This window comes from Balaenoptera physalus, assembly GCF_965194825.1.
Source record: "Balaenoptera physalus genome assembly, chromosome: 7".
Taxonomy (NCBI): Eukaryota; Metazoa; Chordata; class Mammalia; order Artiodactyla; family Balaenopteridae; genus Balaenoptera; species Balaenoptera physalus.
In genome coordinates this window covers 109,823,229-109,847,989 of record NC_138886.1, presented here as the reverse complement: position 1 = coordinate 109,847,989, position 24,761 = coordinate 109,823,229, and the positions used below count along the sequence as shown (strand labels likewise).

Genomic DNA, 24,761 nt, shown 5'->3' with positions numbered 1-24,761 from the left:
CTCCTAGTTTTATCTGCTCAACTCAGGGAGTCTGCAGGTCTCTGCCTGGATTCCCCCTCCCTGCACTGTGGCCTGGAGACTCTGGAGGCAGGAAGCCGGGGCAACAGTAGGGCTCATCTCCTCTGTTCCCTGTCTCCCAGAGGTCCCTACCCTTCTTTGCCTTTTGTACAGTGTTTTGAAAGGTTTTGTTTCATATATATATACGTATACATATATACGTATATATATATATGTTGTGTTTGTGTGCAAGTGTGTATGTGTGTGTGATGTTGTTTCAGGTGGCAGGGTAAATTGGGTCCCTGTTATCACATCTTAGCCAGAAGTAGAAGTTTGTGTTGATTATGAGTGGTAGAAACTGCAACCAATAAATCAAGTAAAGCTCTTGTCAAAGAACAATAGAGGCTGGGCCAGGGAATATCATTCATGACAGCTAGCTCTTGGGAGCAGCCAGATCAGACCAGGGGATGGGCTGACGGAAAGAAATAGGTGTCCAGATACTTGAGTGCTCGCTAGAAATGAAGTGTGTTTGTATAACATTTCTCCTTTGGCCATGATTTTTCTTTTCCTTAAAGTGGCAGTGCTCTTGAGTTACCAACCAATATTTATAACCCACTTATTGGAATATTAATACAGTGCAATTCTTTGCAAAATACCAATATCTGGCATAAGAGATATCTATCATTACAAAAAAGATCTCTCCCAATTTAGAGGAATTACTTTTTTTTTAATCTGATGCAGGAATATAGCAGATCCTTACAAGCACAGTTTTGCACTTAATACAGAAGACTGCTTGTCAAGGAGAAGCTTGTGAGAGATTGTTGTAGGCTTTCTTTACTCTTTTTAAGATTTGATCCTGGGACTTCCTTGGTGGTGCAGTGGTTAAGAATACACCTGCCAATGCAGGGGACACAGGTTCGAGCCCTGGTCTGGGAAGATCCCACATGCCACGGAGCAATGAAGCCCGTGCGCCACAACTACTGAGCCCGCGTGCCACAACTACTGAAGCCCGTGTGCCTAGAGCCCAAGCTCCGCAATAAGAGAAGCCACAACAGTGAGAAGCCCACTCACCACAACAGAGTAGCCCCCGCTCGACACAACTAGAGAAAGCCCACAAGCAGCAATGAAGACCCAAAGCAACCAAAAAAAAAAAAAAAAAAAAGATTTGATCCTCACTCACCAGTTGAGAAATTACATCGGTTTTTTTCTTTCACTTCTATTCGTTTTTGCCTCATGGATTTTGATGCTCTGTTGTTTGGTGTATACACATTGAGGATTGCTAAGTGAATTGACCCATTTATTATTGTGTAATGACTCTCTTTGTCTCTAGTAATTTTCTTTGCTCTGAGGTCTACTTTTTTTTTTTTATAATTTTTTTTTTTAAGTATGTATTTATTTATTTATGGCTGTGTTGGGTCTTCGTTTCTGTGCAAGGGCTTTCTCTAGTTGTGGCAAGCGGGGGCCACTCTTCATTGCGGTGCGCGGGCCTCACTGTCGCGGCCTCTCTTGTTGCAGAGCACAGGCTCCAGACGCGCAGGCTCAGTAGTTGTGGCTCACGGGCCTAGTTGCTCCGCGGCATGTGGGATCTTCCCAGACCAGGGCTCGAACCCATGTCCCCTGCATTGGCAGGCAGATTCTCAACCACTGCGCCACCAGGGAAGCCCTCTGAGGTCTACTTTATCTGATATGAACATAACCTCTTCTGCTTTTCTTTAATGCTTGCATGATATATCTTTTCCCATCCTTTTACTTCCAACCTACTATGTCATATTTGAAGTGAGTTTCTTTTACACAGCATATAGTTCAGTCATGTTTTTTATAATCCACTCTGACAATCTCTGGTATATTTAAACCATTTACAGTTAAATTTATGATATGCTAGGGCTTAAGTCTGCCATTTTATTTTTTGTTTTCTGTTTGTTTCCTCTGTTTCCCATTTCTCTGATCTTTTCTTGTCCTCCTTTGAGTTTCTTGAACTTTTATTTTTAGAATCTACTTTATTTGTCATGATTGTGAATATACCTCTTTGCATAATTTTCTTAGTGATTGCTCTAGATATTACAATATACATATATAACTTATATGTTATACATATACATATACAATATACATATATAACTGTATATGTCACAGTCTACTGGTAATGAAGTTTTACCACTTCAAGTGAAGTGTAGAAATCATATTTTCATTTAGGTATCTTTACCCTCTCTACTTTAAAAATATAGCATTTTTGGTATTTCCTCTTCATACACTGAGTGCCACATTGGGTGATAATATACTTTTCTTCAACCATCAAATATAGTTTTAAAAACTAATGAGGAGAAGGGTAGCCTACTTTACTGAGCCCTATTTTGACCCATTCTTTTGGTCTTTCTTCCTTTATAGATTTCCATGTCTCCTCTGTTATACTTCCTTTCTGTTTGGAGAACTGCCTATAATCATTCTTCTTTGTTTGCTAATGACAAATTCTCTTAGCTTTATCTCCTTTGAGAATGTCTTTATTTCCCCTTCATTACTGAAAAATATTTTTGCTGGATATAGAACTTAAAGGTAGCAGTTCTTTCTGTCAGTGTTTTAAAAATGTTGTCCTGCTTCCTTTTGGCTCCATGGTTTCAGATGAGAAACCTACTGCCATTCAAATCAGGGTTCCCCTATATGTGTCCTTAATTTCTAGCTGTTTTCAAGATTTTTTTCTTTGTTTTCAGTTTTTAGAAGTTTGATTATAATGTATCTTGACATGGATTTCTTTGAGTGAATACTGTTTGGAGATTGCTCAGTTTCTTGAATTTGTAGGTTTAGGGTTTTTACAAATTTGGGAAATTTTCAGCTATTATTTCTGTGAATATTTTTTCAGCTTCACATTTTCCCCCTGTCACTCTGGAACTCTGATGACATAAGTGTTAAATCTCTTGTTACTGCCCCTCAGGTTTCGGAGCCTCTGTTTTTGTATTGTTTTGGTTTGTTTGTTTGTTGCTTTTTTGGCGGTCTACCTTCTTTCTTCTGTTCCAGTCAGGTAAATTCTATTGATTTGAGCTCAAGTTCAGTGATTCTTCCTTAACATTTCTATCTTACTTTTGGGTCCATCCAGTGAAGTTTTTAAGAAAAACTATTACAGTATTTTTCAGGTCTGCAGCTTCCATTTTGGTTCCCTTTTATAACTTTTTTTTTTTTCTTGAGATTTTCTCCTCATTTACTGGTTGCATGAGAATCTGTAATTTTTTGTTGAAGTATTTTTACAATGGATCCTTTAAAATCCCTGCCAGTCAATTTCAGCATCTCAGCCATCTCAGTGTTCGTGTCTGTTATTGTCTTTTCTCCTCCAGGTTGTGATTTTCCTGGTTCTTGATATTTATGTCTTTTATTTTAGCAGAAAGTTACCCTGTTTAATTTAGAACACACATCCTGGTCTGCTTTGTGGGCTGTAATACTGATAACACTTTAGTTTTAAGAAAGAACGGACCTAGGGCTCTGCCTTTATTAGGATCTGAGGGTGAGGTATCTAGGGTTTCTCAGATTCACTGTCTGAGATACATGGCAGATAAAAAGAAAACCCAAGGAACTCACTACCATGCCCTTTCTTAAGTCCTAAGGTCCTCAGTCAGTCTGCCCTCATGGCCACCTTTCAGAGGTTTTCTGTTTGTTTTGTTTTTTATGATTGTCTATCAGATTATTTTCAGGATGTTTTTAGTTGAACTTAGAGGAGAGGAACAGGGAGAAATGGGTCTACACTTTCTTTTCCTGAACTGACAGTTTCATCAGAGTCTTTTGCCGTTTAAATTTAGGAAAGAACCCTTGCTTTTTCTCTATTCTTGGCTCAGACTGATGATCTAACAGTTCATTTAAAGGCATAGTCTGAGAAGACAATTTCTAGTTTAGTTCAACAGTTATGGTACACACTGTGTATGCACCAGACATTATGCAGGTTCCTGACATTTCAACATTTAGAGGAAAAACAACCTCAATTCTAGCCAGGGAGACAGACATGGCAACAAATAGCTCAAGGTCACTGAGTTGACTGGACTTGAGTTGAAGTTTGTATAAAATGTGACAGGAAAATAAATGAAGGAGGTAATAGTGTGTGGTCAGGAAAGCAGGGAGCCAGAGAGAAATCCAGGAAAGAGAAACTGTGATGTGGGCCTTGATGGATAGGTAGGGATTCAACTGACAGTAAATTAGGGGATAACATTCCGAGGAAAGAACACAGCATGAGCCAACATGTAGAATGTAATGATACCTGGCAGTGTGGAAACAGTTGAGTAGTCTAATTTTTCAGAAGTAAAGGGCTTATGGGCTTAGATCAACTCAAGTTTAGAGAATATCTACCAGATTGTAAAGGGCCTTCCATTCGGGATTAGGAGTTTGAAAGTTGTTCATAAACAAATGGGAGCTACTGGAAGGCTCCTAAGTGGAAACTTAACAGGATCACCTGAGGATTTTAGAAAGATTCTGATACCAATGCGAAAAATAAGTGATTAGAGATGAAATTGGAAGTCTTATTCAAAAAGATGTTGTACATACACAAGGCAAAGATTCAAATAATGCAGAAAGTATAGACTAAAAACTCCCCCTTCCCCCTCTCCTGGTTAATCCCCAATCTTCTCTTAAGATAACCCTAATTGAGATTGTTGTGTATATTTCCATGCATCTTTCAGCACACATGTGTGCACATGTGCACACACACACAAACACATCTTTAAAATTTTTATTCTTTCCATTTTTAAATTTTTTTGGACTTCAGGTGCAGAGGGTTGAATTAATCATTTCCTTCAGTTTATGGCATACTGTCATTATCACTGGTCTGTATAAGGCACCTTTAGATATTTCTCCCCTTTGCCATTAAATCCATTCTCTCATTTCCTCCCCATGGGCACATGCTCCAAGGACTTTGATATATGGCCTTGAATTTATATGCACTCATAAAATATTTAATGTTGTTTTTCATGTGTCTCCAGTTTACATAAGGGATACCTATCAGTTTCTTTTTCTTGCAATAAACTACATTCACTGTGTATACATCTAGTTTGTATCATTTAACAGTCGCATGGAATGTTAAATGCATCTACCACATTTTATTTCATTATGGGCACCTGGATTATCTTCAACTCCCCAGTATAATCAACAACTCTGCAATAATTCTTCTCATTTTAATTTCTTTGTGGATTTATATGAGAAGTTCTCTGGGGTATATTCCCAAGGCTGAGATGTCTGGTTGTGTGTATATACAGTGTACATATACTTAATTTCACAAGGATTGACAGAGTGCTTTCCCAAATGGCTGCTCCAGTTTATTCTCTCCTTTGCAGCCTAGAAGATTCCTGTCTAAACACTCCTTGCCAACATTTAGTATTATATGATGGACCTAAAGGATTCTTTTATTTTGAATTTGTCTGATTGCTAGAGAATTCGAACATTTCTTCCCATACTTGATGGAGCTAAAGAAATCAGAGAAAAGCAAACTCATATTTACTGAGCTCCTAATGTGTGTGTGTGTTACATGTTTAATACTTCCTATAAATTTGTGTTGAAGGCATTACTGTTATCCTCATTTTCAAGATGAGAAAGCCAAGTTTTAGATGATTATGTCAATAGTGTAAATTCACACAGCGCTCCCTTTGTAATCTGCCGACTGACCCCAAAGCTCATAATTAACATCATTCATTACACTGGGCACTAGAACGCTTACTGAAGAGGTTAAATGGGATTTTCTTCCCTCTTAGCAGAAGCAAGGGAATTAGGTGGAGGAAATGAATGCAACCGCATAGTTTTGCAATTTCCCCTAAGAAAACAGAAATTGCCAACATGACTTTAAGTAATGGGCAAGTAAGTCTGGTTGGGCTGACATCTCACTTTGGGTTCTGAGCCACTAAAATTCATTCACGGACACTCGCTGTATCTGCTCTATGCATGGTATTGTGAAGAGACTGTGAATGCTGGTGAAATAAATTAGAAATGAACTTTGCTTTCAAGGTACTTTCTATCCAGCCAAGGATTAAGTGAAAATAGCCACAATTCTAAGCAGATGCAGTAAAGTGGAGGCACTGACTCAGTCCTCCATAGGCATCCAGTGTCAGACATCAAGGCCCAGTGCGTGCAAGACCAGGTGGGGATCACCTTCAACTATCTGTGTTGTTTTCAGTACATTCTGACTAAAAGAAACTTTCTGGTGTTGTAAGAAACATATAGAACAGATGTCGGAGAGGGTGGAACTTTTATTTTAATAAAAATTCTAGGGCCCTAAAGATGCTGAAAATAAATTTAAAAAGCTAAGACTGTGATGCATTTAAGGCTAGCTTGATATTAAGGCAAAAAAAAATTTTTTTTGGATTTCCCCCCCTGCTTCCCTGAAGTGTTTGGCCCAGCATACTGCCCTAAGCCAGCTTGAGTGAGTGTTCCATAACAACCTGAAATTGACAAAGCCTCACTGAAAAAGTCCACCTTGCCCCTCAGTTCACCAGCTTGCCTCTGACCCCCAAGACATGCACTTTGACCAAGACTCCCCCAGCTCAGCCCAGTTGACCTGCTGCAGGAAAGGACTACCCTGGACAGTCCAGAGGGATAAATTATTGCAAACTGGGCTCCTATCAGATCAGCAAACTGCTCTGATATTCAGCACCCCACATCCTTTCTCTCTCTTCTCCAGTGAACTTCAGAGATGTTAAAGCAGTTATCAGGGAGAAAAAAGATTGTTTCAAAAATTCCCCGAGGAACATGTGCCCCTTTTTAGCAGCTTTCAGTGAGAGAGTGTTGCCCAACATCAGAGATTTTGAACATATTCACACAACTTCGAAAAGTAGGGATTATTCCCATTTTGCAAATGAGAAAACTGAGGCTTAGAGAGGTGAAGTTACTTGATTGAGTTCACCAAGCAACTCAGTGGCACATCTAGCCATTGAACTCAGGCTTCCTAAGTCTAAAACCCATGTTTTTAAGCCCATCACTTTAATATAAAGTATGGAAAGGAGGAAAACATTGGACTTTATTACAAAGTCCAGCTCATGAGGCATCTAAACCTGGAAAAATAGAAAATCATACAAGGAAAAAATGCAGTAAAAATGGACCAGAAGAATGGAAACAAGGGAAATCACCAATGAGAACATGCCCCTCCCCCTCCACATTTTTTTTTTAAGTATTTAATAAATTGTTCGGGGTTGGTACAGATGGCTTTTCTATTCCAGGGAGACCAAAGCAGGGATTGGTTTTAAAAAAAGCTATTAGATTAATGGATGAAATATACTGCATTCCTAAATAACTTGCATCATTTCATTATTTACAAATACATTGAGGCTATGTATTGCCAGGTCCATGACATAGGCTCTTTGCTGGGAACTGGGGTCTCCTGGGTCAGCCCAGTAATGGTTTTGGGTGCCTCCAAACCAATCCATCTCAGGCACTCATGACATTTATAAGAAAGTTAAACAAACCTTTGGCCCCGTTAAAGAAACTCTCAAAGTAGAAAATATAAATATACTATATTTACATATACATCTACAAGGGAAAACAGGAACAAGTTAAAAAATGCACATATACCATCCTGGGTGGGGCAGCTACAGGATGGTGCAGTTGAAGAAGAAATTAAAGAATTTTCCAGCACCACTGGTTAAGAACTTTAGAAGTTGAGGTAACCAGAATTTTTGTTTGGGGAACAGTGGATGGTTCTGAGTCCAAAGAAAATGAAAATTTAAGGCTGTATTGTATGATCTTGTTGATCACATCAGTGAAAGTTGCAAACGGGAAGAAAAGAGCAAGACAGGTGAAAGGCAGAGGGATCATAAATGTAGTCAGCTAAAGGGTGAAATTATTTGCAACTGAAGCCTGTCTCCAAGGCATGAGGTATTTGAACAAGTGAAATGTTTGCTTGCCTCAATCTGTACACAGGATAAATTTAATAAATAGATGGTGATGCAGTCTTTTGGAAGTGAACCAGTTCCTGTTTTAATCAGCTAAGTATCTCCTTTGGACAAGAGTGGAGGAGAGAGGGAACTGGCTTTCTTTCCTGTGTCTAAGCAGTTTTGAAGTATCCTCAAGACTCCTTTGTTTCCTCCCTTATCTTATTCTCTTTTTCCTCTTTCTTCCAGATCACATTTTTTTTTTTTTTACTTTAGAAATATTTTCACGCATTGGTGACAAATTTACAGGACTATATCAGACCCTTCACCATCCAAGTTATCTAAATGGAGAGGGGTCCTGAATATTATGCATATTAAAACACTACCCTGTTTAATATGCAGAAAAGAAATAAAGAAGTATCAGGTCCATCCTTTTCTTACTCCTCTCTCTTCTTCCTCTCTCCCTCCTTTCCTCCTCCCATCCTTTCCCTTGCCTTCCTCCCTTCCTCCATGCTACACATTGGGAGCACAAAGTTATAGTTTCTACCATTAAGGAAGCTTATGTTAAGTAGGGAGAGAAAGAGGCAAACTAATATTAAGATCCACTCTAAAAAGTGCTGTAGTAATAGGAATGTACAAGTTATGTGGGTACACAGAGGAAAGAATGATTATTTCTACCTGAGGGTAAAGCATCAATTTAAACCGAAAAAGGAATTAGTTACATGGATAAACAAAGAGAAAAGGACATAGCAACCAGATTTAAAACTAGGGAAGACTGATTAAGCAACTTCGTTCAATTTTCACTTTTGTTGTGCTTTTCACTTCGCATCTCACACACTAATACACATGAGGCAGTAGAGAGTAGTGGTGGAGAGTGTGGATTGGATCCAGTTTGCCTGGCTTCAAATTCCAACTCTGCTCCTTACAGGAGTGTGATTTGGAAAAGTCGTTTAACCTCTCTGTGCCTTGGTTTCCTGATCCATAAGATGAGAGATAATAATGGTAACTACTCACGGATTATGATTGTCAAAGTTAATAGCAAATATATAGGGAGCACTTAGAAGTGGTACCTGGCACATAGTAAGCTATTGTTATAAGAGTTTAATCAATAAAATCATTAGTGCTGTGCTAATGATTAAATTTGCTAATTTACAGTGCTGTGTTGATTAAATTGGATTATTCTTTTTACCATCTGGCTACTTGCTGGAATGAGATCTTATGCATTGCCATTAACCAGTGCCTAATGCATCTGACAAAGTCATCAAGTTGTTTAAATTAAGAAAGTATAGAATGCTAAAGAATTTGTATCATCTTCTAAAAAATAATGAATGTGAATTCCATGGGGTTATACTTGTTGTAAAAGTGATTTGACCTCAAGATATTACATCTGTGGACCGTGACATATACAACCAAGAGTGAGGTAGTCCCATCCCATACCCTCACCAAACATGGAATTCTCAATCCACCAACGTTGATGTCTTGGCCTCAGGTTTTTGGAAGGTGGACCAAATATAGTGATTCTACTGCAGTCATGCTTTTGAGTGGTTTTGGTCTCTCCAGTGATTGAAGAATGTCCTGTCCTAGCTTTTTATCTTCTTATTTGGCCAAATTCATTCAATTCCTATCTTTTGTTTACTTAGATTTCTTTACTTATATAGAAATATTAATTTTGCTCTAATAATATTTAATGCTATCATCCATATGAAACAAGAAAATAATAATACTCCCAAAGTACTTTTATGTATAGAATGCCTTTTGTTGTTTACCACAAACTTGAGAAATGGTAAATTTTATGACTTCTATCTATCAGATGTTGAGAATTACATGGCTTAGATGATTTTACTTTTTGGGTCCTTTTTTTTGGGGCTGTGAAATTTGAGCCAAATTTCACAGCCAACAAAGTTATTCTTCATGACTAATTAGATTATTATTGATGGAATTTCAGTATAGTGAAGTGATTAAGACATCAAAGGAGTTTGAACAGTGTCTAGTGTCTAGTGTTTACACTAGACACTAGTGGTAACGTTCAATAAGTACTTTAAATGCAGTATTTAAAAAAGTAGAAGTAGCTTATAGTAAAAGACAACTGTAAAATGAGATTATTAAAATAAAATATATTAAAAATATTGAGTACAATGTACCAGGTGTGGGGAAATAAATATTTTACATGGCTTTTCTTATTGAATCTTCATAACATAGGTAGGAGTTATTGTAATCCCTGTTTTATAGATAAAGAAATGGATGGTTAGAACAGCTATATAAATTGTCAAAACTCGTATAGCTGGTACATAGCAGGTCTCTGATTTAAAAGCAGAAAATAGGTACGTTGTTCAGGGTATTAATGTTTGATTGGGCATTGACTTCGGCTCAAAGGCCCTGGCTACCAAAATCAAAAAGGGAAATAAGCTGTGTCACTTTTTCTTTTTTTTTTTTTTGCTGTTTATGGTGTTTCTATAAGATAACTTCCTTACTTGTTTATTTTTCATTAGATCTGTATAGAACTGTATTTCTTTTAAAATAAAATTGTCCTTTCATTTTATATGTGCAAACATTTTACTAAGAATAAGTAGCCTCAGTTTGGGCTAATCAATGTGTAGATTTGTATACTTACACCCTCTGTGAAGACTTCCTGGTTTTGACATTCCTCAAGGAAGAACCACCCAAAGACTTTCTGTCTTTCAACTGCGGAAAATTCTCTGACTGTAGGTTGAAAAACACATCTGACATCTGTTTCAGAAACTGTCTTCTTTAATTCACCTTACCTTAAATACGAACTCAACTAAGTTGACTGGTCTTATTTCGTCAAAGAAATGTGGCCCTCTGATATCCTCTATAGATAGGCAAAATGACATTAAGCTCCAGGAAAGGACACTACAGTCTACATAAACCTGTCTCAGGCTTTAGCCTTTAGTTTAATCCTTCCTTAGCCTTTAAGGTGTCTTGTGGTCACTCACTTAATGCCACTTTTCAATTTGACACAATTGGAAAATACTATGTGAATAAGTAATAAGCTTTTCTTTGATGGAAATATAACCTATTTAATATTTCCAACAGGTTTTGGGTGGAAAAGTTCCCTTTGCAAGTAGGGAAAAAAACTAAGTTATTTCCACAGAACTGCAAAATTAAACAAAAGGTGACAGTCTCTTTAAGGAGAAACTTCTAGAATCCACAAGTGTACTTTAATTTCCATTAGTGAGAAAACCCTTGAATAGTCTGTGTGAGAGCTGTGATCTACATAAAAGAGAAAATACAGAATTTTGAAAATGTGACTTGTTTTATTTACTAAGGAAGCATTTGTAGCTTTGAAAAAGAACATGCATCTTTTTTATTCCTAGTAATTTACTAGTGAAAAGTACAAACGAAGAATTCAATATAAAAAATTAAAGTTGTGTTACAAGTAATGCTTTAGGCTTCTAGCTTGCAGATAACTTCTTCCATTGTTGACACATTTTTATCATTGGCCGTTAAGGTCATTATAAGAAATACCATATGGAACATAATGATTTCACTCTAGGGATATGGTTCTAAAGCAGTGGTCAACAGCAGGGACTTAACGGACAAATAGGCCCAGTCAAGTCCCAGCGCCGCCATTTATGCTATACAACCTGGCCAGGTTCTTGAACTTCTTTGAACCTCAGTTTCCTCATCTCAGAAAAGCCTTGTAAAGTTTTTCTGAAATGTGAAGGTAGCAATGTAGACAAAGAATACTTGGATAATTCCCACTAAGTGCTCATCATTATATTAGATAACTACATTATATGGAGTCCACTGTTGAGGATCCATGGAAGAAATTTTTTTACGTAATTCTTAACATGCAGTAGGAAGACACACATGTTAGATATCTATACCTCAAAGGAGACAAAGTTTTACTAGTTCCAAAAGGAATTTATCATGTGAAACTTCATTCAGGAGACATCAAGTAGCATGATGAAAATGTCCCAATGATACCTCTAAATGAGTGTAAAGTTATTTCCATAGGTCTATTTCCTGTTCAAACCTAAGGCATATGACAAGATCCCCAAATTAGTTGCAAATAATATGGTGAAAATGATTATTAGTCAATAAGCTAAGTTAGTATGATCTAAGTATGTCATATTTTATGCTCTAACTTGTTATAACTCTTATGTACTTAAAATGCCTAGAGTGGTATATAGACAGCACATCCTTTAGGCTGTCTTATTTGGAGATTGTTAATCCAAGCTGGGTTTTGCAAAAGGTAAACAGTGGACAAAATATGGTAATACTCTCTGTCCTGCATTTGTGATATTCCATGGATCTGGGCTGGGAAAATTGATGAATTATGAATGCTTGACAAAGAGATAATATGCTGTTCTACTATGATAGCTAAAGTTGTTATTCCCAAATGGAAAACCATCCCATCTTTCCATGGAAGGTGGACCTCAAGGTCCCTGAAGTGGAACTAGAATGATATTACAGTGATTTGTCCATGATCAGAAGTAAACAGTGGAAAAGACCTCTATCCCAAGTTTTTTGACTCTGGTCTAAGATCACTGTTCAACAGCACCACCGTATTTAGCTGACTTAGTTGCTATTAGAGGCATTTAGTTCAAATATTTAGACTTGAATTATATAACTGTGGTAAATAGGATTCAGGACAGAACTGCTTCTTCTGTTTAATTTGTTAGAGATCTAGTATCATGTGGGTAGTAGATTTCTGAGATAACAGATCTCAGATAACAGATCTCAGATTTCTGAGATAACAGTGTATAGATTTATACGTAAGCAGTTATAAACCAAGAGATATGATGCCTAATGCATTTGGGGACCATTTTACAGACATGGCCCAACCATTATTCAGATCACTGGTTGATGTCACCTTTCTCACTGGGAAGGGGCAGAGAGAGAAGAAGGGTGTCTAGGGGACACATGATCCCATTCTCTTTCTTTTTCTCTTTTTGTTTTTTAAATTGTTTTTAGTTTAAAAAATTGGGGGCTAATTATTTCTTCCATTTCCAAATTCAGTAATTTCTACTTTTATCTTCAGTATTGCTTACCTCCTACTTGCATTAAGCTTTCTTTACTGTTTTTTTTTTAAAATAAATCCTTGAGTTAAATCTTAGTTTTTAATTTTATTTTTTTCTTTTACAATTATGAAATAAGTCAAAATCATGATTTTACTATACAGACAATTTTGGCCACATCTCCATGGGTTTTGCTATGTCAGTGTTTTATGTCATTCTCTATAGTTTCTGTAAAAGCTGATTTAATTTTCACTTTCATCTAAAAGTTACAGTAGTGAATTTCAATTTTTAGGTGGATTTAAATTTTAGAAAACTTTTATTATTATTAATTCAGATCTATTCTATTCTATTCTATTTTATATTCAGAGAATGTGACCTAAATAATTTCTGTCTTTAGAAATAAATTGACAAAATCTTGAATACCTTTCTAAAGTATGTGTGATACATAACACACTTGTGTAATGATTACATAAATTTTTATGTCAAACTTTTTATTGAAGTGTAACATACACACATTAAAGTACAGCAGTCATAAGTATACAGCTTAATTAATTTTCACAAAGTAAACACATACCTTGAGAAATAAATAGACCATCCCAGCACCTGAGATGCTCTCCTTGCATCTCCTCTTAGTCACAGCTCCTTTTAAGGATAACCACTATCCTGTTTTCTATTACTGTTAGGTTTGTCTGATTTGGAACTATGTTCTCTTTGGTAATGGGCTTCTTTGTTCAACATTATGTTTGTGAGATTTATCCAGGTTGCTGCATTTAGTAGTGGTTCATTCGTTTACATTCCATTAAATAAGTATTCCAAAATTTATTTATACATTTTACTCAATATATTTTTGGGTTGTCTCCATTTTGAGGCTATTATGAATAGGACTGTTATTAAAATTCTTATATTTCTCTTTGGGTGCATATTAGTATAATTAAAATTAAATAATGGGCAATAGTTGCATAACTCTATGAATTCTGAATTACCAGTTTCTTCAAAGAAGCCAGTTGGGATTTTGATAGAAATTGAGTTGAATCTGTAGATCAATTTGAAGATTAATGCCATCCTAACAGTATTTACTATTCTAACCCATGAACATGGATGTCATTCTTTTTATTTAGATATTTTAAAGTTTCTTTCAACAATGCTTTGTACTTTTCAATGTATAAATCTTACACTCCTTTTGTTAATTTTATTCCTAACTATATTATTCTTATTGATGCTATTATAAATGGAATTCCTTTCTAAATCTCATTTTCAGATTGCTAGTATATAGAAACAATTGATTTTGTATATCAAAATTGTATTTTGCAAGTTTGCTGAATTTATTAATTCTAATAGTTTTTAAAATTGATTAGTTAGGAATTTTTTGTATGTAAGATCATGTTATCTGCAAATAGAAATAATTTTATTTCTGCCATTGAAATATGGATGCCTTTTCTTTCCTCATTTCCCTAGCCAAAATCTATAGTACAATTTAGAATAGAGGTGGCAAGAGCAAACATCCTTGGCTTGTTCCTGATCTTAGAGAAAAGCATCCAGTCTTTCTCCATTAAGTATGATCTTAGTAGGATACAGAGGCCTTTCTCTCTGTGTCCGTGTCCCTGTCTTTCTCCGTCTCTCTGTTTTCTTCTCTCTCTTTTTTTTTAAATTTATTTATTTATTTATTTTTGGCTGTGTTGGGTCTTCGTTTCTGTGCAACGGCTTTCTCTAGTTGCAGCAAGCGGGGGCCACTCTTCATCGCGGTGCGCAGGCCCCTCACTATTGTGGCCTCTCTTGTTGTGGAGCACAGGCTCCAGTCAGACGCGCAGGCTCAGTAGTTGTGGCACACGGGCCTAGTTGCTCTGTGGCATGTGGGATCTACCCAGACCAGGGCTCGAACCCGTGTCCCCTGCATTAGCAGGCAGATTCTCAACCACTGCGCCACCAAGGAAGTCCCTGTTTTTTCCTCTTTGACAAAGAAAATAGTGGGTTAATGTCTCTCTGTGTGTGATCGTTAATGACATCAGGTCTTCCCTTTCTTTCTCTCCCTATTGCTTCCTGTCTCACAGTATGTCATATTCTTTAAAAGGTTAAGGACAAATGGAAAGATCTAAGAAGGACCCCTATCTTACTCACATTGTCCTGACTATGAAACTATATTGAATTAGTGCTATGTTGTCTGAAGAAAGAGAATCGAATTTAAGCAGAAGGTAACCCCTCCCATAGCAATCTTGTTAAAGACTAACCCCAAATACATGGTGCTGCTCTTATACTCCCAGAAATCATGCCAAAACTGGACATAGAGTTAGGTGTGGTCAAGTATTTGTTGGAGTTAGCAAAGATGTTGTAGTGTACTGCCCAGGTGTTGGGTGCGTATTGAAATTTTCATTCTCTCAAGCTGGAGTGGGGTGGGAATTGAGTAACATTTCCAAAACTTCAGACTAGACACCACCTATCATCCTGTGCTAAGGACATTAGTTCCATTAAGCCAGTGGGTGCATATTGGAAGGGGAAGAATTTGATCTGAGCCCCAACATTAGCTAAGATCTCAGGCTCACCCCTGTGACTTTATAGTAGAAGGTCAGGGAGCATCTAAGACAACATGGTAAACAGGTTGTTTCCCTCCTGACTATTGATTATATTTGGACATGTATGCTTGAGTGTGAACGTGTTTATGGGATAAGAGAAGTTAGCTGGGAAGTATGACTTTTTAAAAACTTTACAACAAACACAGATATATGATAGAATAAAAAGAAAATTTTGCACAAATTTTAAGATAAACCATGAGGCTTCAGAACACTTTACACTTCTGGTTAACTGTTTTCCTTTTTTTTTTTTTTTCCCACCCAGGGATAGGTGCTTACTCTCCTTTGCTGTTAGATTTATATTTGTGGAAGAGTCTAGGGAGTTTTCAAAAACAAGACTAAATTTGGACTCTATCAAAATTTTTTCAAACACTGAAAAGGGGGCTCATTTCATTGATTTAGAGAATTATTGACTGTTTAACTATTGTAGACAAGAGTGCAACACTGATTTTAATCATCACCCTATTTTTTATGCTCCCTGCTTTCCATTATATATATTTTTCAAGTACTATTTTTCATCTTACTAACATTCTCAGTGACAATAACATTTGCTTAAATTTGCTTCACCATCTTTCAGTTTTTAACCATTTAAGTATTTTTTTTTCTTTCAATAAAGCACTAATTTGTTCATTTTCTTGGCATTATGATTTTCTTGGATATAAATAATAGTGAAAAACCTTTCATTATCAACAATTATATCTTCTTCTGCTCCAGAAAGTCAAGAACTGCATTTCCTCATAATCCAAAAAACAAATAAATAAAAACCAAACCAAAACAAAATGCAGTATTTTCTATAGGGTTGAGTGGAAGAAAGTAAATTACAGAAACTTTGGTTATTGAAAGTCTGATATGGAGTCCAGAAAGTTTTGTGTTTTTCACTTTTAATTACCTATGAGTTTCACTGCTCTGAGATTAAGGTAATAAATATGTTCACTTCTGTATTTGTAGCAGTGTCTTTCAGAGTTACCTTTCCGTGACGTAGGGAAAAATAACTAATCGTAGACTTTTATCTACAATTATGTTTTTATATGCTTACAAGCTTACACGTTCATATATATTAATACATGTACAAATTTTTTTTTGCTATATGAATTCTATTTAGGAGCTTATAATGAATTAGAACATTTTCCAGAATCTCCACTTTTTTTAGCCTCATAAGTAATGATGGAGGTAAGTCTTAATGGTGGCAGTAACAGGAAAAGCCAGTTGTCTGGGGATAAGGTCTTAGGCTGAGATAGGCAGTTGGGTTTCATTAGGGAGCATGAAGCACAGAGCATGTGCCCGCTCCCAGGAATGCTTCTCATTTTCATTTGTTCTCGGGAGGCAGCAGGCAACAGGGGCGAATGGGCAGGCTTTATCATCAGCAGCACTTGGGCTTGAATCTTCATGCTGCTTCTTGCTTGATGTGGGTTTTGGAGAAATTACTTTTATAAGCCACAGTAAGATTATCTGAAAACTGGAACTAATATGATCTACTTCCTAAATAGGGGTAATTAATTGAAATCACATGTATAAAGCCTAGCACAGAGCAGTCATCATAGGCATTATACTTCGTAGACCAGCAACCCCTTTCTTGTAACAATTACATGTCTTATCCGAGCAAACATGATTTCAAAGATTATCTTAACTAATATGTATCTTTAAAAAATGTATTTTTTTAAAAATTATTTTATTTATTTATTTATTTATGGCTGTGTTGGGTCTTCATTTCTGTGCGAGGGCTTTCTCTAGTTGCGGCAAGCGGGGGCCACTCTTCATCGCGGCCTCTCCTGTTGCAGAGCACAGGCTCCAGACGCGCAGGCTCAGTAATTGTGGCTCACGGGCCCAGCTGCTCCGCGGCATGCGGGATCCTCCCAGACCAGAGCTCGAACCCGTGTGCCCTGCATTGGCAGGCAGATTCTCAACCACTGCGCCACCAGGGAAGCCCAAAAAATGTATTTTTTAAGGTAATTATTTCCTTTTCAATGCAGAGTAATATGCTGAACACATTACTAAGGTTGATTTACATATTAATGTGGTTATGAGTCTTTTATTGATAAATTAACAAATTAGAAATATTATTTTCATTTTTAGTTGAGGCAGTATGCTCATTGTGTCTATACCCCATGCCCTCTTTCCTCGTCCCTTCTGCGAATCATTTGATATTTAGCTTAGTTTATAATATGCACAATGTATCAAAGCCTTCTTTTATTCAATCTAAGTATCAGTGGTCTGACTGTGTTACTTAATCCTTAAAGATTTTCACCCACAATTGCTACTAGACTTAGTAGAAATCATAACACATTAGAGAGCATCTGTGAAAGTCAAGGACGACATTTGCTCACAATCCAAAAAACCAACAAACAAAAACCAAACCAAACCAAGACAGAACATGGAGACACGTAATTAGAAGTGTTCAAAATACGAAAAAAGTAAAATGTTTAGAATCTAGTTCTTTAAAAGTAGACTAAATGTTTACGTGATATAAGGAGCAAAGAGCTACTTTGGATGCTGAAGAAAGATTTTCAGTTAAGTTTTATGTCTGCTGTAAAAGCATAACAGACACACCCACATCTGAATCTTCCACACTCTTTGGGGCTATAAAGCCATGCTTTCTAATTAGATCTATAAAACTTGGCTTGCTCAGAATCAATTTTGGTTCTGAAGCAACTGATCTGTAGCAGCTGGGAGTTTCTAGTACCCTGTGCTGTTATTAGAACTACTGCTCAGACCCAGGCCCCAGGGCATGTTCTCAATCTTTCTTGCTTGGAGGGTTCTAGGTTGGATTCTTGGACAACTGTTTTTGCAGGGAAATATAGGGTGTTCAGAGGGATTCAAATTCAGTATTTATTTAGCACTTGTTTGATGAGTGTTTTGGGGAGATAACTCATTTATTGCTCACGAAAGTCATTGGCGTTAGGTACTCTCAGAATCTCCATTTGATAGATTAGGAAACCAAAGCAGTTTCTGCAAGGTTATATAACTTGTTAGTAATGAAAATGAGATCTGAACTCAGGCAGTTTGTAACAAGCCCATCTATATAACTACTGCCTCCTACCTAAGTAGGGGTTGCTGCCTCATACCCTCCTTCTCTGCCTTAAAGGAGAAAAATATTCCTGTGCAGGCATACCTTGTTTTATTAGACTTTGCTTTATTGTGCTTCACAGGTACTGCATTTTTTTACAATTTGAAGGTTTGTGGCAACCTTGAATTGAGCAAGTCTGTCAGTGTCATTTTTCCAACACTTGTTCACTTCATGTCTCTGTTTCGCATTTTGGTAACTCTCTGAATATGTCAAACTTTTCCTTTATTATTATATTTGCTATGGTGATATGTGATCAGTGACCTTTGATGTCGCTATTGAAAAAGATTACACCTAGCTGAAGGCTCAGACGATGGTTAGCAGTTTTTAGCAATAAAGTATTTTTAAATTAAGCTATGTACATATATTTTAGACATAATACTAATGCATACTTAATGACTACATTATAGTGTAAACATAACTTTTATGTGCATTGGGAAACCAAAAAATTCAGGCAACTCGCTTTTTTGGGATATTTGCTTGAACCTGCAGTATCCCAGAGCTATACCTGTACTGCATCAGCCCCTGGAAAAGGTGTTTTTTTCATTTTATAGACATGGAAAATGATTATAAGTGTGAAATGAGGGTGACATTCTACAATGTATACTATGGTGTCATTCTAATCTCTTTCCCTTATCTCCCAAAACAAATGGTAAACATTTAGGGAAGGCAATGGTAATTTTAAGACATTTATATTTTCTTTAACATCAAGCTTAATGTCTTGAATATAGTGGGTGCTCAATGAATATTTGCTGATTTGATTTGCAGATGGCGGTGATTTTTTTTCCCTCAGGAACTATCTTTAGTTTTTTATACCCAGTTTATCTGCACTGGTACATTGGCAGGTATTTTTTTCTCAAGTTGAACTTTTTAATATGTGTTTCCACTCTTTAAATTTTGCCTTTCTATTCTAGAAATATATATTTTCAAATGGCAGGTATGTTTGGGAATTTCTACTCTTTGCAACCTTGAAGATGAGGGAAAATGAAAGAATGAGGTATAATGTATAGAAAAAAAAGATTGGATTTATATTTTGGTGAGTGAGAAAAACTAAAGCTGGGATTTGTATTGATAGAGGTGGATTAGATGATGTTGACTAGCTACCAAAATTCTTTGTGTTTTGAGCAGAGAGATGCATGAAAGCTGTTTCAATTCCTTTTATTTGGATGGGATGGAGATTTGATGGGCCTCTGTGGGGAGTTTATATAATCCTGCCTATAGGATGAAGCCAACATATGGCCAGCTTCTCCTCCACAGTCCAGGGAGGTTCCCTCTCCCTATTATGGGAAGGACCTGATTTTTTTTTTTTTTTTTTTCAAAGCAAGGGAGATAGTCAGTTATATTCCCAAATGCTGGCTGTGCTTTGTGGGCTGCTTAGAAACTATTGCTAAGGTGTTTCCCATCGTTTCAATTCCCTGCTGCCGCATGGGTTCCTGTGGGACATCCCAGAGCAACAGAAGGATGGGCTGATGGGCAGGCAGCTAGATTGCAGCTCAGCCTCACCACCTGGCTCCATAGCTGCTCCATCTGTCAGTTGTTCCGGGTGGCTGAAGAGTCCAGCAGTTCAAAGCTCTACTCAGGGCTGCTTCTGAGCATTTCTTTATCCCCCAAGGACCTGATATTCTGGCCAGGGAGAGGAGATTGGAGCCAAGCGCTCCTCAGCCCAGCAGCCGAGGGGGTATGGGGTTGGCAGCCACAAGGCCCCATGCTGTTCTGCTCCTTAGGAATTTGCATAAGAATTGTTGTGCTTATTTCTGTTCATTTTACTATCTTCTTTTTTCATGATGCATCTGTGTCAAGTTTGGAATGAATTATAAGTTTACAATCCAATAAGGATTGTAAATTTATTTCAGTAATGGCACAGATAAGAAAGCAGAGTGCCTACCTAGTAAATCTGACAAGAAGAAAACATTATCAGTGTGGGAGGATGATTCGCATAGCACATACAGGGAGGTCCCTTTCTAGAGGACCAGGAAACAAAATTGACACTTAGGTTGATGTGTGTGTTGTCCATTTCCAAATCCATCTTGAACAGTCAAGTTTTAAGGCTTTGGATTACCAATCCGTGTTGTAGCTGCACAGCTCAGGCAGAGGAACAAATGATGTTCCTGTGTTGATTTCCTATTTGTACATAACAAACTACCACAAACTTGGCTGCTTAACCCACGCACGTTTATGACCTCACAGTCTCTGTGGTTTAGGAATCCAGGCTTGGCTTAACTGGATCTTCAGCTCAGGGTCTCACCTGGCTGCAATCCAAGTGTGAGTTGGACTGTGTTTTCATCTGAAGGCTCAACTGGTGAGACATCTACTTCTGAGCTCACTCATGTTGTTGCAGAATTTATTTCTTTGTAATTGTAAGACTTAGGGCCACAATTTTTTGCTGACTGGCAGTCAGAGGCTTCTTAAGGGCCCAGCCTGGTCCTTAAATATCTCCACCATAAATATCATGCCATCTTTCTACATCCTATTCCTGAATAGAGGGGACTGCAAGAACCCAGAAGAGGGCAGATCCACAAAAGATGGAAAGAGATCCCTGCATGACTGTGTGGAACAGAGCACGGCCCTGTCCACCTGTATTGGACAGAGACTTGTTCAAAACATGAACTATTATGGTGTTAAGTAAATTATTGAAACAAACAAACAAAATTCTGTCATTGTGCCTTAATACAAGTTTCTTTTTACATGTTCCGATTCAAAGATCTCTGGGAAGGCCCTCACCTCAAAACACTTGGGTAGAACTGCCTAAAATTCCATTATTAAGCATTCATTTCTTAAGTGTGATCATTATCTTGTTCATAGCATCTTTCAAAACTAAAATACTCTGTGAAGGAGAAATGCATACATCTTTAAATATCAGTGTACCTGACAAGAGAAATGATAGTAACTCCCGAGAGAAAAGAAGGATGAAAGAGAGGCACAAGAGGGGCAGACAGTAATTTATTTTACAAACGTTTGTTGAGTATCTCCTAGGTGGCAGGCACTATGCTAGGCTTGGAATATAAAGAATACTGTGCCTCAGTCTCCAGGGGGTTAACCTTTTACTATTTCAGAAGTGAAGCAGCACCTTACACTAAATGTGTACATCTAAGTAGTCATGATTCTTTATCCGCCACAAAGCTGTTGTTAAATAAATGTGTCTTTTTATTCATACCATCTCAAAATCAAGGAAATATGCCATGTCCTGAGGCTTCTCATACAGTGTTTCAGTTAATCCTCTTGATGACACTGTGATAAGATATTATTAAGCCCATTAACTCTTACTCATCCTTCAACATCCAGTTAATTTTCTGGAAAATTTATCTCACCTCCAACATTAAATTACTTTCCCTTATTAATGACTCTTACAGTGGCATGCATCTTATCTCCCCAGGACCTCAAAAAGTTGCAATTATATTGGTGGGATTATTAAATTTACTTTTATCTTCCTTACCATACTGCAAAATGCATGAGGAAAAGGACCGTGGCTACTTTTGCACTCTTTTAAAATCTATTACATACAGGACATCATTGACCTATAGTCCATGTTTGTTGAATGGATGAAGAAATATGTAATCGACTTATTAGCTTTCTAATATTGTGGAAAAAGCAAGGTTATCTCTCAATGACACCTGAGTTGTTTCCATGGAGTAACTGCTACTTGACTGCATTTTCTTGTCCTGTAGACCACTGACCATCGACTCAAATCATGGTCTGACCACCCAGACATCATGGAGGAACCCGGGAGAGGAGCTCACACTTCACTTCAGCTACTCATTCCTTTAATCACCATTATATCTCTTGTAGATAAGTCAGGTTTTGAAGAAGGTCTGGAGAGTGAGAGGGTATTTTCATAACAGCAGCAACACAAACAAATTAGAATCAACTAACAGCTCAGATCTTAAAAGTCTTTCCATCACTGTTCCTTAATTTTTCAGTGGCCACATTTTCCCTAAGTGCTTACCACTTGAAAAGTCACACTGTCTTTTCCCACCCACTTCCTCCCTTTCTTGGTCATTGCTCTGGCATATCAATGTACCTTTTTCTTTCTCTCTTTATTCCATTCTATTTCCAGTCCTCAAGGCCTCTGGGCTTTACCTTCTACTTCCTCAGGGAGCTAATTTCCTAAGAAAGCTCTATTGTCCACCCAAGGGTGGCTCTGGTGCTGATAATATTTTGAGTTCTTCCTCACACACATGCATTATCTCCTTCTACTTCAACAGAGAGCCATCAAGACACTCATGAGTTGCACCTCCAATGCCCGTGTTCTCCTCACATGATCCATGACTATTTGTGCAGAATCACTTGAGAGCTTTATAAGGACAGATTCCTGGGCTCCAATGCATTACTACTGAATCCAAGTCTCTGAGAATGATCCTAGACTCTCCATTTTCAACAAGTCCCCTAATGACTATTACATACACTGAAGTTTGATTTAAAAAAACAAACAAACTGACTTCAGAGAGTCCTATCTTGCTGTCACTCCACTCCTCACTCCATTCCTCACTCCACTCCTTACTCCACTCCTCACTCCACTGAGTTCTGAAGTCAGCCCCATCATTGTATTCACCGTCTTTGTTTCATTTTTATCTTTCAAGCATCCCCAATATAACAACTTATTATATTGCCCTCTCTATACCACTTCTAAAAGTTAAACTTCTATTCAACTGGTTCCTTTCCATGAATAAGTGAACAAACATAAATCTCTCTCCTCTTAAGAACCGAAACAACCTTCCTGACCTCTGCCAACCACCATCAGCCTTATTTTTCTCCTTCTACTCAAAGAAAAATGTCTCAGGGGAATTGCCTACATTCACCATCTTTTTTTTTTCTGCACATCCCATTCCCTCCTCAGCCCACAGTTTTCCAAACTGTTATAAAAAAAACAAAATCTCTAAGCCAGATAAATATTATTTTTCAGTTCACGTTTTAATTGATACTTTAACTTCTTTGCATCTGTGACAACCACTCTTGCCTACTTCTACTTGTATTCGTTTGGTTCTATTGTCTCTATCTTCTTTATGGTTCTTCTTGCCTTAAGGGGGACTAAATATTTGGACTAATTAAGGCTCAGTCCTAGACCTCTTTCCATTTCCACTCTAAGACTGGTTTCCCCAGGATTAGCATGCGCTGTATTTGCTAAGGAGTGTTCTTGGGATCAACACCTGTGGACAGGAGAAGGACATCAGGTTTGGTTGAGGGAAAAGCTGAGCTGTGATGAAAGCTGAGACAGGTTGGGACCCGAGACCCTTTGCTGCAGTGCTGCAATGCAAGCACCTGGACAAACTTCTCCTTGAGCAACAAAATACAAAGAAACTATATGGAACTGAAAAGAACTGCATTCATGCACAGTTGGGTTGCAGTTCTGGGGCAATTTCTGGACAAAATATACAAAGTGAACAAAAAACCCAACTGCCAATTTTTTTGTTGTTGTTAACATCTTTATTGGAGTATAATTGCTTTACAATGGTGTGTTAGTTTCTGCTTTATAACAAAGTGAATCAGTTATACATATACATATGTTCCCATATCTCTTCCCTCTTGTGTCTCCCTCCCTCCCACCCTCCCTATCCCACCCCTCTAGGTGGTCACAAAGCACCGAGCTGATCTCCCTGTGCTATGCGGCTGCTTCCCACTAGCTATCTATTTTACATTTGGTAGTGTATATATGTCCATGCCACTCTCTCACTTTGTCCCAGCTTACCCTTCCCCATCCCCGTATCCTCAAGTCCATTCTCCAGTAAGTCTGTGTCTTTATTCCTGTCTTGCCCCTAGGTTCTTCACGACCTTTTTATTTTTTTTTTAGATTCCATATATATGTGTTAGCATACAATATTTGTTTTTCTCTTTTTGACTTACTTCACTCTGTATGACAGAATCTAGGTCCATCCACTTCAATACAAATAACTCAGTTTCGTTTCTTTTTACAGCTGAGTAATATTCCATTGTATATATGTGCCACATCTTCTTTATCCATTCATCTGTTGATGGACATATAGGTTGCTTCTATGTCCTGGCTATTGTAAATAGAGCTGCAATGAACATTTTGGTACATGACTCTTTTGGAATTATGGTTTTCTCAGGGTATATGCCCAGTACTGGGATTGCTGGGTCGTATGGTAGTTCTATTTGTAGTTTTTTAAGGAAACTCCATACTGTTCTCCATAGTGGCTGTATCAATTTACATTCCCACCAACAGTGCAGGAGGGTTCCCTTTTCTCCACACCCTCTCCAGAATTTACTGTTTGTAGATTTTTTGATGATGGCCATTCTGACTGGTGTGAGATGATATCTCATTGTAGTTTTGATTTGCATTTCTCTAATGATTAATGATGTTGAGCATTCTTTCATG

General features: G+C 37.5%; 1 long non-coding RNA gene across 1 annotated transcript; it reads left to right on the top strand.

Annotated features, from left to right (window-relative positions):
* Positions 1-1,110: 1,110 nt before the first annotated feature.
* LOC309664113 lies at positions 1,111-24,197 on the top strand. Its single transcript, XR_014265626.1, has 3 exons — positions 1,111-1,346; positions 1,668-17,003; positions 17,289-24,197. It is a non-coding gene; the product is annotated as an uncharacterized lncRNA (long non-coding RNA).
* The last annotated feature ends 564 nt before the right edge of the window (positions 24,198-24,761 follow it).